Below are 13,576 nucleotides of genomic sequence, written 5' to 3' on the forward strand. Positions count from 1 at the left end.
AAGGTCATTAATCCTGGGGCCCCAGCGCTCGACCCCCGACCCCGCCAGACCAAGGGGAACCAGCACACCGAGGTGTGGAGCCCCCCAGGCCAGCCAGGACCAGAGGACTCGAGCACAGTGACCCCAGCAGAGGACCAGGACCAACTCCCGGTGTGAAGAACCCCCCCTGAGGAAACACTGGAGCTAAAACAGCTAAAGACATAAAAAGACATAATACAAAGTTAATAGTAAGATAAGATTATAAAGTAATAAATTAAAATAAGTTAGAAATACATAATAAAAATAGAAGGAATAAATAGGACAAATAGATTAAAATAAAAATGATAATAAAAAATAAAAATGATGGAGATAAGAACTATAAAAGGTCAGTTGAAAGCCAGATTAAAAAGGTGTGTTTTTAACCTGCCTTTAAAAATATCAACAGACTCTGCGGTCCTGAGGTTCTCCGGCAGGCTGTTCCACAGGCGGGGGCCGTAGTGGCTGAAAGCCGCCTCGCCATGCGTCTTGGTTCTAGCTTGGTTCTGATGACATCATCTGATTTATATTTAATTTTTGCTGGTGTTTTCTCCCTGTATTTATGTTGAATTTTTGTTGTATACCTATGTTTCAGTGTAATTATACTGAAAGAAAAGGGGCACGCTGCAGTACATCTGTGCATGCGGTACGTGCTGGATCTACTTTTTGCTCAGACGCGATGTTGACTGGTGATGCTGAGCTGTTGTTTACCTGGCAGGACAAACTGTGTTCTTCATAAATAAACGTTGAAGAAACAGTTTTGGAGTGTCTGAAGCGTGAGTAGACACTGTGTCATCAAGTCAACACACTCTTTACGATGGGAGTTATTAATAATAATAATATATTTTATTTGTAACGCTCTTTACATTTAAAATCAAATCTCAAAGTGCTACAAGAGGCACAGGGTTAAAAACAAGCACAGGGTAAAAACATTACAATACAAGCAACATATCAAGCAACATTATTGTTGGTATGCCTTTCTGAAGAGGAAGGTCTTCAGTCCTTTCTTAAAAACGCCCACCGTCTGTGGGGCCCTAAGGTGGTCTGGGAGAGCGTTCCACAGACGGGGAGCTGTGGCTTCAAAGGCCCGGTCCCCCACGGTTTTGAGCCGTGTCCTGGGCTGAACCAGACGATGCAGTTGGCCTGACCGGGTCCGGGCAGAGGTGTGTGGTGTGAGCAGTTCAGTGAGGGAGGTGGGGGCCGCACCGTGCAGACAGTGATGGGGGTGCAGGAGGATCTTGTTCTCTATACGGGCCTGAATGGGAAGCCAGTGGAGAGAGTGAAGGATGGGAGTGATGTGCTCATATTTCCGCCCCTCATCAGGACTCTGGCAGCGCTGTTCTGTACATACTGGAGCTTTTGGAGGCTCCTGCCAGAGATCCCGATGAGGAGGCGTTACAGTAGTCCAGCCTGGAGGAAACAAAGGCGTGGACAAGCTTCTCTGCAGCAGGGAGGGAGAGGGAGGAACGCAGTCTGGAAATGTTACGAAGGTGGAAGAAGGATGTTTTGCAAATGGAGGTGACATGATTGTCAAAAGAGAGGTGGGGGTCAAACTTGACCCCAAGGTTTGTAACAGAGGGAGAGAGGGGAATGGTGTGACCTCGGAATGAAACAGAGGTAAGAGGAGAGGAGCGGAGTTGATGAGGAGGACCCGTTTGAATGGCTTCTGTTTTTGAGCCGTTAAGCTGCAGGAAGTTTTGACTCATCCACGCCCCTATATCCTCCAGGCAGGAGCTGAGGGTGGAGACAGAGGGGGTAGGAGAGCTGTTGGATGAAATGTTGATGTAGAGTTGTGTGTCGTCAGCATAGCAATGGAAGTTTATTCCATGCTTGCTGACAACACGACCAAGGGGAAGCATGTATATGGTAAAGAGGGAAGGACCGAGTACGGAGCCCTGGGGGACCCCACACTAAACTAGGGACGCTAGTGCAATAAAACCGTACAATCACTGATTTACATTAACTTGCATATTGTGGTTTTTATTCTTTTCTAACTCTTAGAACACTAAAAGATTATTATTATTTTTCTTTTTTTCAATTTGAATGTTCAGGTCTGAATTCTCAGTTTTCACCTCTTCTCTACAGAACTCCAAATCCTTCAACATCTGTTTCCTGAATCTTTTCTAACTTTGGTTTTAAATGTCAGCTGAAATGAGGAGTGAGTTCTTCTCCATTGGTTGGGCTCATTTTTGAAACTGAAATCACATTTTCAAAACTCTAAGATCTTTTGGCTCAGCAGTCTCACAGTTCAGCTCGACGCTATAGTTCACTTTCTGAAGCTCATCTCTCTCCCAGAACTGTTCACTCATGTTTCAAAGCTACATTTCTTTCCCATATAAACAGTCAAGCATCTCCAAAATGTAAAGATCCTTCTCAACAGCATTGGCTCATTTTTCCAAACAGACTAGACGTTCTCAGTTCTCTTGGTTCTCTTGTCAAAAACAGCCTGGACAGTTCAGCAGAACCACATGGTTCACCTGTCAAAGACCAGACCTCTTCAGAACAGTTCACTCAGGTGGAAAAACTACATTTGTTTCTCAAACAAATGATCAAAGTCTTCAAAAAGCTTCGTCTCTTTGCCATCGTGAGTCACTGACAGTCAGAATGTAGAGATGTTTTGTCTTTAAGGCAGAGGAACATTGAAATATCCCTCATCTACCTTTCAGTCTGAGCCCAGTCCTTCATTCACAATCATTACTGTGAAAGTTTTTTGTTTTTCACAGGAAGAAGAACCTTCAATTTATGACTCACACTTTGCTCTCATACTTCCAAGGAAATAATTATTTTATTTACACACAAACTAACTTCATCCATCAGAGTTCAACATACTGTAATACACACACAAAGGAACAAACAAATGAACAAAAACTGTATTAAGCCCACAGTGCTGTAAATCAGTGGCGATTGCTCGAAGACTGCAAGGGAAGCTCAACTTCCCCTAAAATGTCAAAAAATAAGTGGTCAAATATTTACTGTTGTGTGTACATTTCATTGACTAAATATGCGCTACAACACGTTCATCTTTTGTTTAGCATCAGCTACTTATCTCAGGTAATTGACTCAGATTTTTTCTCACTCCTCCTCGCAGCGGCACGGCACTTTAAACAGCTGGACGCTGAGCGTCCATGCCAGTGTTGCCAGGTGGGAAATGTAGGATTATCGAACCAGAGATATAAAATTATCGTATTTTGAGGAAAATTATCGTACACCCGTCATAATCAAACTAAAAAAGTCTATTGATGTGCTATAGTCACTGTCGTGCTGAAAAGCGTCACGGCTTTGCGCCAATCCGGATTGGACCAAAGAATGTCTGAATGGATTCATCAGCAGCACCACAGTTGCGTTCGGCGGATGTGTCCCCCATAAACAATGACGGGTGGGAACTCATGAGCCAAACCATGAGGCCTGGAGGCCACCTCATGTCAGGAAATAGACATAGCACCAGGCTTTAAAGGGAAATAGTTTCCATGATAAGTGACAAGGAAATAAAGATCTGGCTTCAAGTATTGAAATGTTATTTTCAGTGAAACAACATTGTCTCTGTGCTCACAATGAAAAAAGGTCATAAAATAAACAAAAACTGCACTTATGCAAACTTAAGAGGGCCTGTGTCATGCCTAAACTTGATTTTTGCCAGAAAGTGATTTCCAGTAGGCGGAATCAGTTTTTGTCAAGCAAAATAAGCTGATTTTGACATTGAAATGTCTTTACTCATTTTTCAAGTGGTATAAAGTATTGGTTGTGTTCAAATGTTGTAAATCTGACTCTGCTGTGTTATATTAAAAAATTTGGGGCAAAATATCCCTCTGTATACAATACCAGAGGCATGAATATGTCTTTGGCAAGCAAAATAAGCTGATTTTCACATAATGTCCCTTTACTCAATATTCAAACCGTACAAAGCACTGCCTGGGATCAAATCACTCTGTTCAGCGATCTAGTAATTTTGGTGCAGAAAAAAAAACACATACAACAAGGCAGCTGGACGTACAGGAGGCTATCACATGCAAACACATATAAACATCGTTCGATGTTCATGAACAAACTTGTTTGAGCCGGATGGAGGCTGCTGCAGAGACACAGAAGCTGCGCTTTTCAGCAGCTGGTGGAGCAGCTCCGTTTTTTCTTCTATTGTTTTTTTCTTTTTTTCCCTTTTCTCACTCATGGGGCGCAGCGACTATTCAGCCAATCATTACCGCTGTTCTGAGGCAGGCTCACATTTAGAAAAGCACGATTGGCTTGAAACTTGTCACATGGAAAGAGATGCCTTCAGGGTTCACCAAAAAAAATCCAACAACAGCTGCGACAGGCTGATTACAACCAATTACAACCACACTTTCACGGAATGGTCAAATTATTGTATATTTGGCCTTTTTTGGGATTATTGATCGTACATCGTACAGAGGGCAAAATTATCGTGCAAATACGATAATTATTGTACACCTGGCAACACTGGTCCATGCGGAAGCGAGAGTGGGTTGTTCCGCTGCAGTGAAACTGGACGCTCATTGGATAAAATGCTGGGCTGGTCCCGCCCATCGGACTACGGAGCTTCAAAGGGGTCTATGGGCAGTGGGCTGGCCTGGACGCTGAGCTTCTGCGTGCTGATTGGATGATCTGTCTGAAGCTTGATTGACAGCGAAATGAGCAAATCAGTGATCTTAAAGTAAAAAAAAAATGCACCAAAGCGCTTCTGAAGTTTTTCATTCTGTTGTTCTGAGTTGATCCGGAGGCTTTACTGATCCTCGGAGACTCACCCTCGTTCTCAACCCTCAATCTTAAAAATGCACGCTCCCGCGAGTCAAGTCTTGTCCCAACTCTCAAATATTTGAGCAAAAGGACGAGTTTGAGGGAGGTTATGTCCCTCAATGTTGAGATTTTCCCAGACCACCCTTGGTGGTAAGGGATATCCAGAATGCATTGCTGTTATGCTGTTGTTTTTAATTTATTTGAAGCGTCTTTGAGTATCTTGAAAAGCGCTATATAAATAAAATGTATTATTATTATTATTATGATTATTGCGCGTGTATAATACACACACCTGTATCTGAGTCATCAGTGCTGCCATGTGACTGAAGAGTCTTCTCCTTCGCACCGCTTTTCTTGTTTCTACAGACAATCTTGAAAAGATTTGCAAAGCCCACGCAGCTGGAGTTTCCATTTCTTGTTTATTTCTGGGTTTACTTTCTTCTTCTACGTCGCGTAGTGCTGCGATTCATCTGATATAGTGCTGCCCTCTTCAGTCTAAGGGTGTAACTGCGTTTAAGTGGTGTCCCATTTCCAAGTCACATTATATTCCTCAACTCTCATTTTTGAGGGACCCTCAGATTGAGCTTTGAGCTTGAGTGTTGAGATTGAGGGTGAAGATGGGAATTGGAATTGGCCAAACGACGAGCGTTGTGTTTGGAGACTCGTTTAGGTCACTCTGCGGTTTCTGTCCTCCACCAGCAGCTGGAGCTTCTCCCCGTCTCTCACTCTCACTCTCAGGCGGTCACACAGCGCTCTGGCCTCTGCAGCAGCTCCAGCTGCTCACAAGCTGCACACAACAGCAGACAATGTGAATGTTGTGGACCAGATTTTGGCGAAGCCATTTGATATTCTTCCTTACGAAAAGAAAATTGGTGTTAAACTGCAGAACAGATCAACTCCTAAGACCGAGCTGGTGCCAAAACGTGGGGAAAAGTAACAGGTCTTTTCAGCTGTCCTGGTCTGACCAGGTGAGCTGCTGACTGGAAGTGCTGTCACCAATAAAATATCCTGCTGGCCATGCCACTGGATGAAACCATCTCAGGGATGTGTTTTCTGGTCACAAGTGGGCTTTGGGGATCTGTCTAACTTTGTCAGGGCGTACAAAAGGCATGAAAGCTAATAGAATTTACATACAAAAACAGACACATTTTACAATGTATGCTAAAAATGAGCTTCCCCTTTTTCGAAGACCAGCATCCGCCACTGCTGTAAATGAAGCTGGAGTTTAACAGCTCACTGCTTCACTGCTCACCCCCCTGACTGTCCTCCTCACCCCCTGACTGTCCTCCTCACCTTCATGTAAACAGATCCACGTCTGATCTTCACAGTACTGCAGTTTGTTCTTGACAGATTTTGACAGTTGATCAGACTATTGATCACTGATACAATGAAATACTGCTCATATGTTTTGGAGAGAACAACCATGAGACTGAGAATCTATCAATCAGTTGAGATCAACATGATCTATTCACTTGGAAATTGTGTTAAATCGAGCCTGACTGTGCTTCATAAGTTGCAAAGATGCTCTGAGACACTGAGACATGGCCAAAGCTATTTACAATGTGGTGAAATGAAGGGAAACACTGTTCTGTTGTGAGCAGTTACAGAGTAGTTTGGAGGTTTGTCCATGTTGTTTTGAGAATGTCATTTCTGTTTGAGGAAATGAGCCAAAGCAACGGAGAAAAACTGTAATCCCGTTTAGATGAGACTGACCACACTGATCCTTGGTCTCCATTTCTTCTTCAGAAAGTTGGAGCTCCGTGGAAGTGAAAGAAGAACTGGGGTTCTTCTTCTCTCTAATTTGATCTTTGATCTTTCAGAGAGCTCAACTGATGTGAAGACCAAACAGAAGCAGAGCCCAGTGGAGGACATGTCAACAGCCAAGGTTACTGGACAGAAAGCCAACAAGTCCAGAGTCTGCAGAGTTGCTGAGAGTCTGGAGCTCCAGCTGGGAGATCAGTGACAGCTGGATCCAGGAGAGATCAGCCTGCTTTGAAAGCTGAAGGTCAACATGGAGCGTGTCAGAGGTTCACAGTCAGTGATCCACTGCAGCAGCTTTCTTCTTCTAGCAAGCTTTGAAATGTGGAGCTGCACACGACTCTGCCACAGTCACAGGACTAAAGACCAGAGAAGAAGCTCCGGTCCTCATTGAGATCCTCTGTGGATCACTCTCAGACCAGCCTGATGTCTGACCTTTATGTCAACACAACTGTACTGAAACACACTTAAACATGGATTCTGACCTCAGAGTCTTCAGACGGCAGAGTGGACTCTGCAGAAAACCACACAGCTGCTCAACTCCTGGATCCTGAAGATCATCGTTCCTGCTCAGGTCCAGATGTTCCAGATGTTTCTGGAGGGAGGGGTTGGACTTCAGAGCTGAGGCCACAGAAGAACAGCTCATCTCTGACAACCAGCAGCCCCTGAACCTGAATAAAGAGAGAAAGAAGTGAGATTAGAGGACAAAGTCTGATGCTGAAGTGACTGAGAGCTGAAGAAGGTTCAGACTGGAAGAGTTTAGAAATGTAAAGTCCAAACAGCTGAAGCCTCCAGGAGGAGAAGAGCTCTCATCAACATGCTGCAGAGCTCACTCCACTCTCTGTCCCTCCAACATCTGGAATCTTCCTAAACTCCTCTCAGTCCTTTGACTCCAACAGATTCTAACTTCAGACAGTGAACTGACCTCAGAGTCTCCAGTTTACAGTTTGGACTCTCCAGTCCAGAACACAGAATCTCCACTGATGAATACTCCAGGTCGTTGTGACTCAGGTTCAGATGTTTCAGATGGGAGGGGTCAGACTTCAGAGCTGAGGAGATCACTTCACAGTGAGGACCAGAGAGTCCACAGCCAGAAAGACTGTAATGAGACACAGAGAGGACAGGACAGGATGAGAGAGGACATTTTGTTGGACTGTTGGACATCAGACCTGCTCTCCTGTAGAAACACCACAACCTGCTACACCGTGCTGCAGGTCTTTAGTCCTGTTCCTGCTGAGTCTGACAGGAATTATTTCATCAGATGGAAACAGTCTCAAGAAGATCAAGAGAAGATCTGCTGCTTTATTCTCACACTGTCTGAGGGCTGATGAGAGGAATTCAACAAACTGGAAAATATTTGAATGTTCCAGACAAGAAGAGATGGAATGTGGATTAGAACATGAAGGAAGACTGACAGCCTCAGTCTGAACAGATCCTGAGAACTGAGCCAACCTCTGCAGGGGATTGTTGACACCGAGGAACAGCAGTAAATGTAGGGAATAATGGGACGAGTGGACTGATGGGTTCTTCATGACAGCTCACTGATGATCATCTCCACAGAGGAACTACAGGAACTACGTTCTACAAACATCACTGAGACATTGATCATGAAGACTTGTGGACTCACTCAGCCTTCCTGCAGTTCTTCACAGCTGGGATCAGTCTGAATCGTCCCTCCCATGATGTGTTGTAGTTCTCCAGGTTCAACTCCTCCAGGACCTGGTCTGACATCTGCAGCATGTAGGCCAGAGCTGAGCAGTGGATCCCAGAGAGTCTCTTCTCTGATCTGTTCTCTGACTTCAGGAACTCTTGGATCTCCTGATGGACTGAGAGGTCCTTCATCTCCATCAGACAGTGGAAGATGTTGATGCATCTGTCAGGAGACACTTTTTCACTGTTGATCTCCTTCAAGTTCTCAATGACTCTCTGGATGGTTTCTGGACTGATCTCTGTCCGACCCAGCAGACCTTCTAAGAGTCTCTGGTTGGATTCCAGAGAGAGGCCATGAAGGAAGCGGACAAACAGGTCCAGGTGGCCGTTCCCACTTCTGACGGATTTCTCCAGGACGACCACCAGCAAATCATCAAGAGATCTGAAAGCATGATCCTCTCCAAAGAAGGTCTTCAGTACATCTCTCTTCCTGCTGGTGAAACAGTGGAACATGGAGACTGCAGCCAGAAACTCCTGAACACTCAGATGGACGAAGCTGTAGACGGCTTTCTGGAAGATCACAGACTCTCTTCTGAAGATCTGAGTACAGATTCCAGAGTACAGCGAGGCCTCAGTCACATCCAGACCACACTGCTCCAGGTCTTCTTGGTAGAACAGGATGTTTCCTTTGTCCAGATGTTCCAAGGCCATCCTGCCCAGCTTCAGAAGAAGCTCCCTGTCAGCCTCCGTCAGCTCCTGTGGACCCGTCTCAGGTCCTTCATGGTACTTGAGCTTCTTCCTGTGTGTCTGAACCAGCACAAAGTGGGAGTACATGTCAGTCAGGGTCTGGGGCAGCTCTCCTCTCTGCTCTGTGCTCAACATGTGCTCCAGAACTGTAGCAGTGATCCAGCAGAAGACTGGGATTCCACACATGATGTGGAGGCTCCTGGAGGTCTGGATGTGGGAGATGATCCTGCTGCTCAGCTCCTCATCACTCAGCCTCCTCCTGAAGTACTCCTCCTTCTGGGCGTCAGTGAAGCCTCGCACTTCTGTCAGTCTGTCCACACATGTTGGAGGGATCTGATGGGCCGCCGCCGGTCGGGAAGTGATCCAGACCCGAGCCGAGGGCAGCAGATCCCCCCGGATGAGGTTAGTGAGCAGCTCGCTGACTGAAGACTGCTGGGAGACGTTAAGCAGCCGCCGGCTGCTGCTGAAGTCCAGAGAAAGTCTGCTTTCATCCAGACCGTCAAAGATGAAGAGCAGCTTGCAGACATCCAGCTCCTCTGCCTTCAGCTTCTGGAGCGTGGGATGGAAAACAGCCAGCAGCGAGAGGAGGCTGTACGGCCGCTCTCCCAGCAGGTTCAGCTCCCTGAAGGAGAGCACCACCAGCACCCCCACATCCTGGTTCTCCAGGCCCTCGGCCCAGTCCAGAGTGAACTTGTGCACCGAGAAGGTTTTACCACTGCCGGCCACGCCGCTGGTCACAACCACTCGGATGTGTCTGAGCTGCTGGTCTGAGGCTTTGAAGATGTCCTGAACCCTGATGGCAGAGTGACGGAGGCTCTCCTCCCTGATGGCAGAGTGACGGAGGCTCTCCTCCCTGATGGCAGAGTGACGGAGGCTCTTCTTCCTGATGGCAGAGTGACGGAGGCTCTCCTCCCTGATTTCAGAGTGACGGAGGCTCTCCTTCCTGATGGCAGAGTGATGGAGGCTCTCCTTCCTGATGGCAGAGTGATGGAGGCTCTCCTTCCTGGAAGCTGTCTCCAGAAGCTTCAGCTCAGGTTCCCTCTGAAGCTCCTCACTGTGTTCCTCTGTGATGTGGAGCTCAGTGTAGATCCTGTTGAGGAGGCTTCCTCCTCCTGCTTCATCACTTCCTTCAGTCACACGTTCACATCTCCTCCTCAGACTCTTCTTGTGTTCTTCGAGAAGCTGCTGCAGACCCACACCTGCTCACAGACAACAACAACAGTCAGAGTGCACACAAACAACCAGCTCTCATGTCTCTACAACACAACAACCAGTCCCAGTTCCTCAGCAGACGCATGTCCACTCTTACTTGGTGCAGCTCTGCTTCTGGATCTTTCTGGCTGCTCCTCACAAACATCACTCCTCCTCTTCCTCTTTCTGTGGACACCAAGCAACATTTCCTCTGAGCAACACAACACAGGAAAGACACAAAGATCCAGCTTCAAAATACTGGAGCTGAATCTGAACGTGAGCTCAACGTCTCTCAGTCTGCCTTTAACGGAAATGAAAGAAAAAAAGTTTCTTACTTTGTGTCTGAAGGTCCAGGTTCAACACTGAAGTTTACTCCAATACCTTTGGACCAGTCACTCTTCAGAGACAACCTTAGAGAGAAATCAGAGGATTTAGAAACAGCTTGAATGGTTCAGTCAGTTCACTGTAAACCCAGTTGTTTATGAAGAGATGAACATGACAGAGGTCAAAGGTCACACCCACACTGCCCAATCAGGAGTTTGACAGCAGGTCCAAATGTTCTGTTGGCTCCTTGACAGATCAGGAGGTTCTGACAGTTTACACACATTCATTCAACATGTGAGACGTACATGTCCAACCTGGAGAGGAAGGTTCACACACCTTCCACACATGACGGCAACATTAGAAGAGTCAGATCACTCTGTGGTGGCAGGAAGAAACACTGAAGAGAACGCCTGACGGCTCTTACCTGTCCACACCTGACCTGCCCTCCTCTTCATCCACATCTGACATCTTCAGTCACTGAGACAGAGCGCGCACACACACACACACACACACACACATACACACACACACACGTTTGTACTTATATCGTTGTGAGGACACTCACTGACATAATGCATTTCCCAGCCCCTTACCCTAACCCTAACCATCAAAAATAAATGCCTAACCCTAACCTCTGCCCTGAACCTAACCTAAACCCAATTGTAACCCTAAATCAAAAACCAAGTCTTAACCCTCAAAAAGGCCAAAAAAGGCCTTTTGAAAAGTGAGGACCGGCAAAAATGTCCTCACTCTGTTGGTGAAATACGAATTTTGGTCCTTACTTTTGGGTATGCACAAGAACACACACACACACACACATAGAGATAACAATAACACAACATCAACTTTCAGTTCAAATCCAGTGACTTCATTCTGAGTGGAGCAGCTCTACTAATAAAGACTAAATTCTACTGCTCCAGTGTTTCTAGGAAAAATCATTTCACCTGCTGTTTGTCCATTTTCTGTTCCACAGATTGATAAAACATGTTCCACATTTGAAGCGAGACAAAGTTCAGTCAGGAACCAATGTTGAAAGAGTCTGACCTTTATTCTGTTGGAGAAAATGAAGAAAGGAGCGGATGTGACTGTATTCTTCATTTGTAGAGCACATTGGACCAGGTCCAGATCTAAATCCACGAGAACTTGACCTCTGTAGACTACATTGGACTCGGTTCACCCCACCAGCCACATCTAGCCCCCCCCCCCCCCCCCCCCCCCCCCCCCCCCCCCCCCCCCCACCACCCACAGCCCCGACCCCACACAGATGCAGACAGAGATGTATGGATGCGATGGATGGAGGGATGCATGTTGGCTCCGTCGATCTCGAGAGATCATGGACAAGCCGGGGCAAAGTTATGGAGCAACGACAGATCCCCCTTCTCAGCCTCGCTGGTAGTGTCCAACGGAAGAGACAGGCCCATACAGTTGGTACCAACTTGGCTACAGGAGTTTCTGGAAGGTACCGTAACACGAGGACCAATTGCCTTCAGGGCTCCACTTCAAATTTTCTGTAGGGGAGGTCTCCCTTTGCCTTTGTCACTCCAGTGACGACCACAAGGCAGTGGTGCTATTTTACCAATAACTGGGGATTGCGACATGTAGACCGGTGGACACAGGAATCAAACTAATAACTTCCTAACTGTAAGATGACTGCTCTCCCCACTAGACAAGATGACTGCTCTCCCCACTAGACATCAGCTGCCCCATTAATCATGATGATGGCTGTGATATTGACCGTATCAATATAATAATGATGATCGAAATTATACATTGATGACTGAATCAGAAATACAATCCTAAAACCAATCCATCAATAACAACCTCAATCAGCCTGAGCAGTTCCTGAGCAGCTTTTGTTCTGTTTATGCCTGTCTGTCCTCCAGAAATCACAGCTGATTGGTTTCTGATCACTTTCATGGTGAAAACATGTGGTTCTCCTGCAGATTTCATGGCTGTGGGGCCAGAGGGACCTCAGCAAGATGGCCGCCCCTAAGGCACATGACCTCCAGCTGCGTCAGGATGTCATGATATCTTTGGCCCCGCCCCCTGCTGTGGGTGAAGTTTCGTCCCTTTTTCTCAACAGTCAATGGTTTGGATCAGAAAGTGACTGAACTCTGTTTCAGGCTCTGCCACTGGGGAGTTGAGGAGCTGACAAGAACAAACCAGAGACTGAAATCATTCTGAGGAAAGAGAGAAAAATAACTGAAGGACTTCAATCACTTTTTTACTTTCACTTTCAACACGAGTCTCAGTTCTCAGCGAGAAAATAGAGATAAATAAACCAAGCAGGGAAATTCAGACCAAATGTCAAGCCTGAAATCAGTCCATCGTCCAGTTTCCAGCTCTGAATGACTCTAAAAGTAGCTGAACATCGTGACACAAGGAGACAGAGAGGCCATTAAAACTCACCGTTTGTTCTCTGGACCAGTCAGATGGAGCAGAAATCCGAGAGGCAGAGAGAAATCTCTCTGACCTCTGCAGTTAGAACGGCGGCTTTATATCAGAGTCGCGACGAAAAAGAGAAGAAAGCTGTGAAGTGAAGGCGCGCACTTCTCTCCACCAGTCGAACAGGAAGTGTTTTGAAAGGAGATGCAGTGCTGCTCTGGTGCGGAAATGCACCGGGTTGCCAGGTCTGACAGGAAATCAGCCCACACAGTTCAAAACAGACACAGCAAGTTCAACAGTGCCGCTGCTGCCAAGGTAGGGGATGCTGAGAAACACGTGATCATTCAGGGAAGCACGCGCGTGCGGACGTGTGTGTGCCAATCTGTCTGTCCTGAGTAAGAGCTGTAAGTGAGTAAAAGAAAGTCACCACAATCTTCAAAAGTTGTTTGGAATTAGGTTTTCAAATGTGTCAAAAAAAAAAAAAATCAGCTAATTTAAAAAATTGATGAATGTATTCAGACCTATCAGTGTGTACAAAGATATTCAGAGTTGAAAAATAGACACAATCAGTTTGAAGAGCTAAAAATACAGACGGCTCAAACAGCCTGTCTGGAGCCTTGGTTCTCAAACTGTGGTACGTGTACCACTGGTGGCACGTGAGCTCCCTCTAGTGGTATGCGGGGGAATCACAGAAATATATATAGTCTCTGAAAATTAGTTAAAGCAGAACTATGCAACTTTTTTACCTCAATAAATG

General features: G+C 46.1%; 1 long non-coding RNA gene across 1 annotated transcript; it reads right to left on the bottom strand.

Annotated features, from left to right (window-relative positions):
- Nucleotides 1–10,497: 10,497 nt before the first annotated feature.
- LOC115402080 (uncharacterized) lies at nucleotides 10,498–12,997 on the bottom strand. The gene is made up of 3 exons (XR_003933070.1): nucleotides 12,844–12,997; nucleotides 11,379–11,485; nucleotides 10,498–10,911 (listed from the first exon to the last, which is right to left on the bottom strand). It is a non-coding gene; the product is annotated as an uncharacterized LOC115402080 (long non-coding RNA).
- Between the last annotated feature and the right edge of the window lie 579 nt (nucleotides 12,998–13,576).

This window comes from Salarias fasciatus, chromosome 15 (assembly GCF_902148845.1).
Source record: "Salarias fasciatus chromosome 15, fSalaFa1.1, whole genome shotgun sequence".
In the NCBI taxonomy this organism is placed as follows: domain Eukaryota; kingdom Metazoa; phylum Chordata; class Actinopteri; order Blenniiformes; family Blenniidae; genus Salarias; species Salarias fasciatus.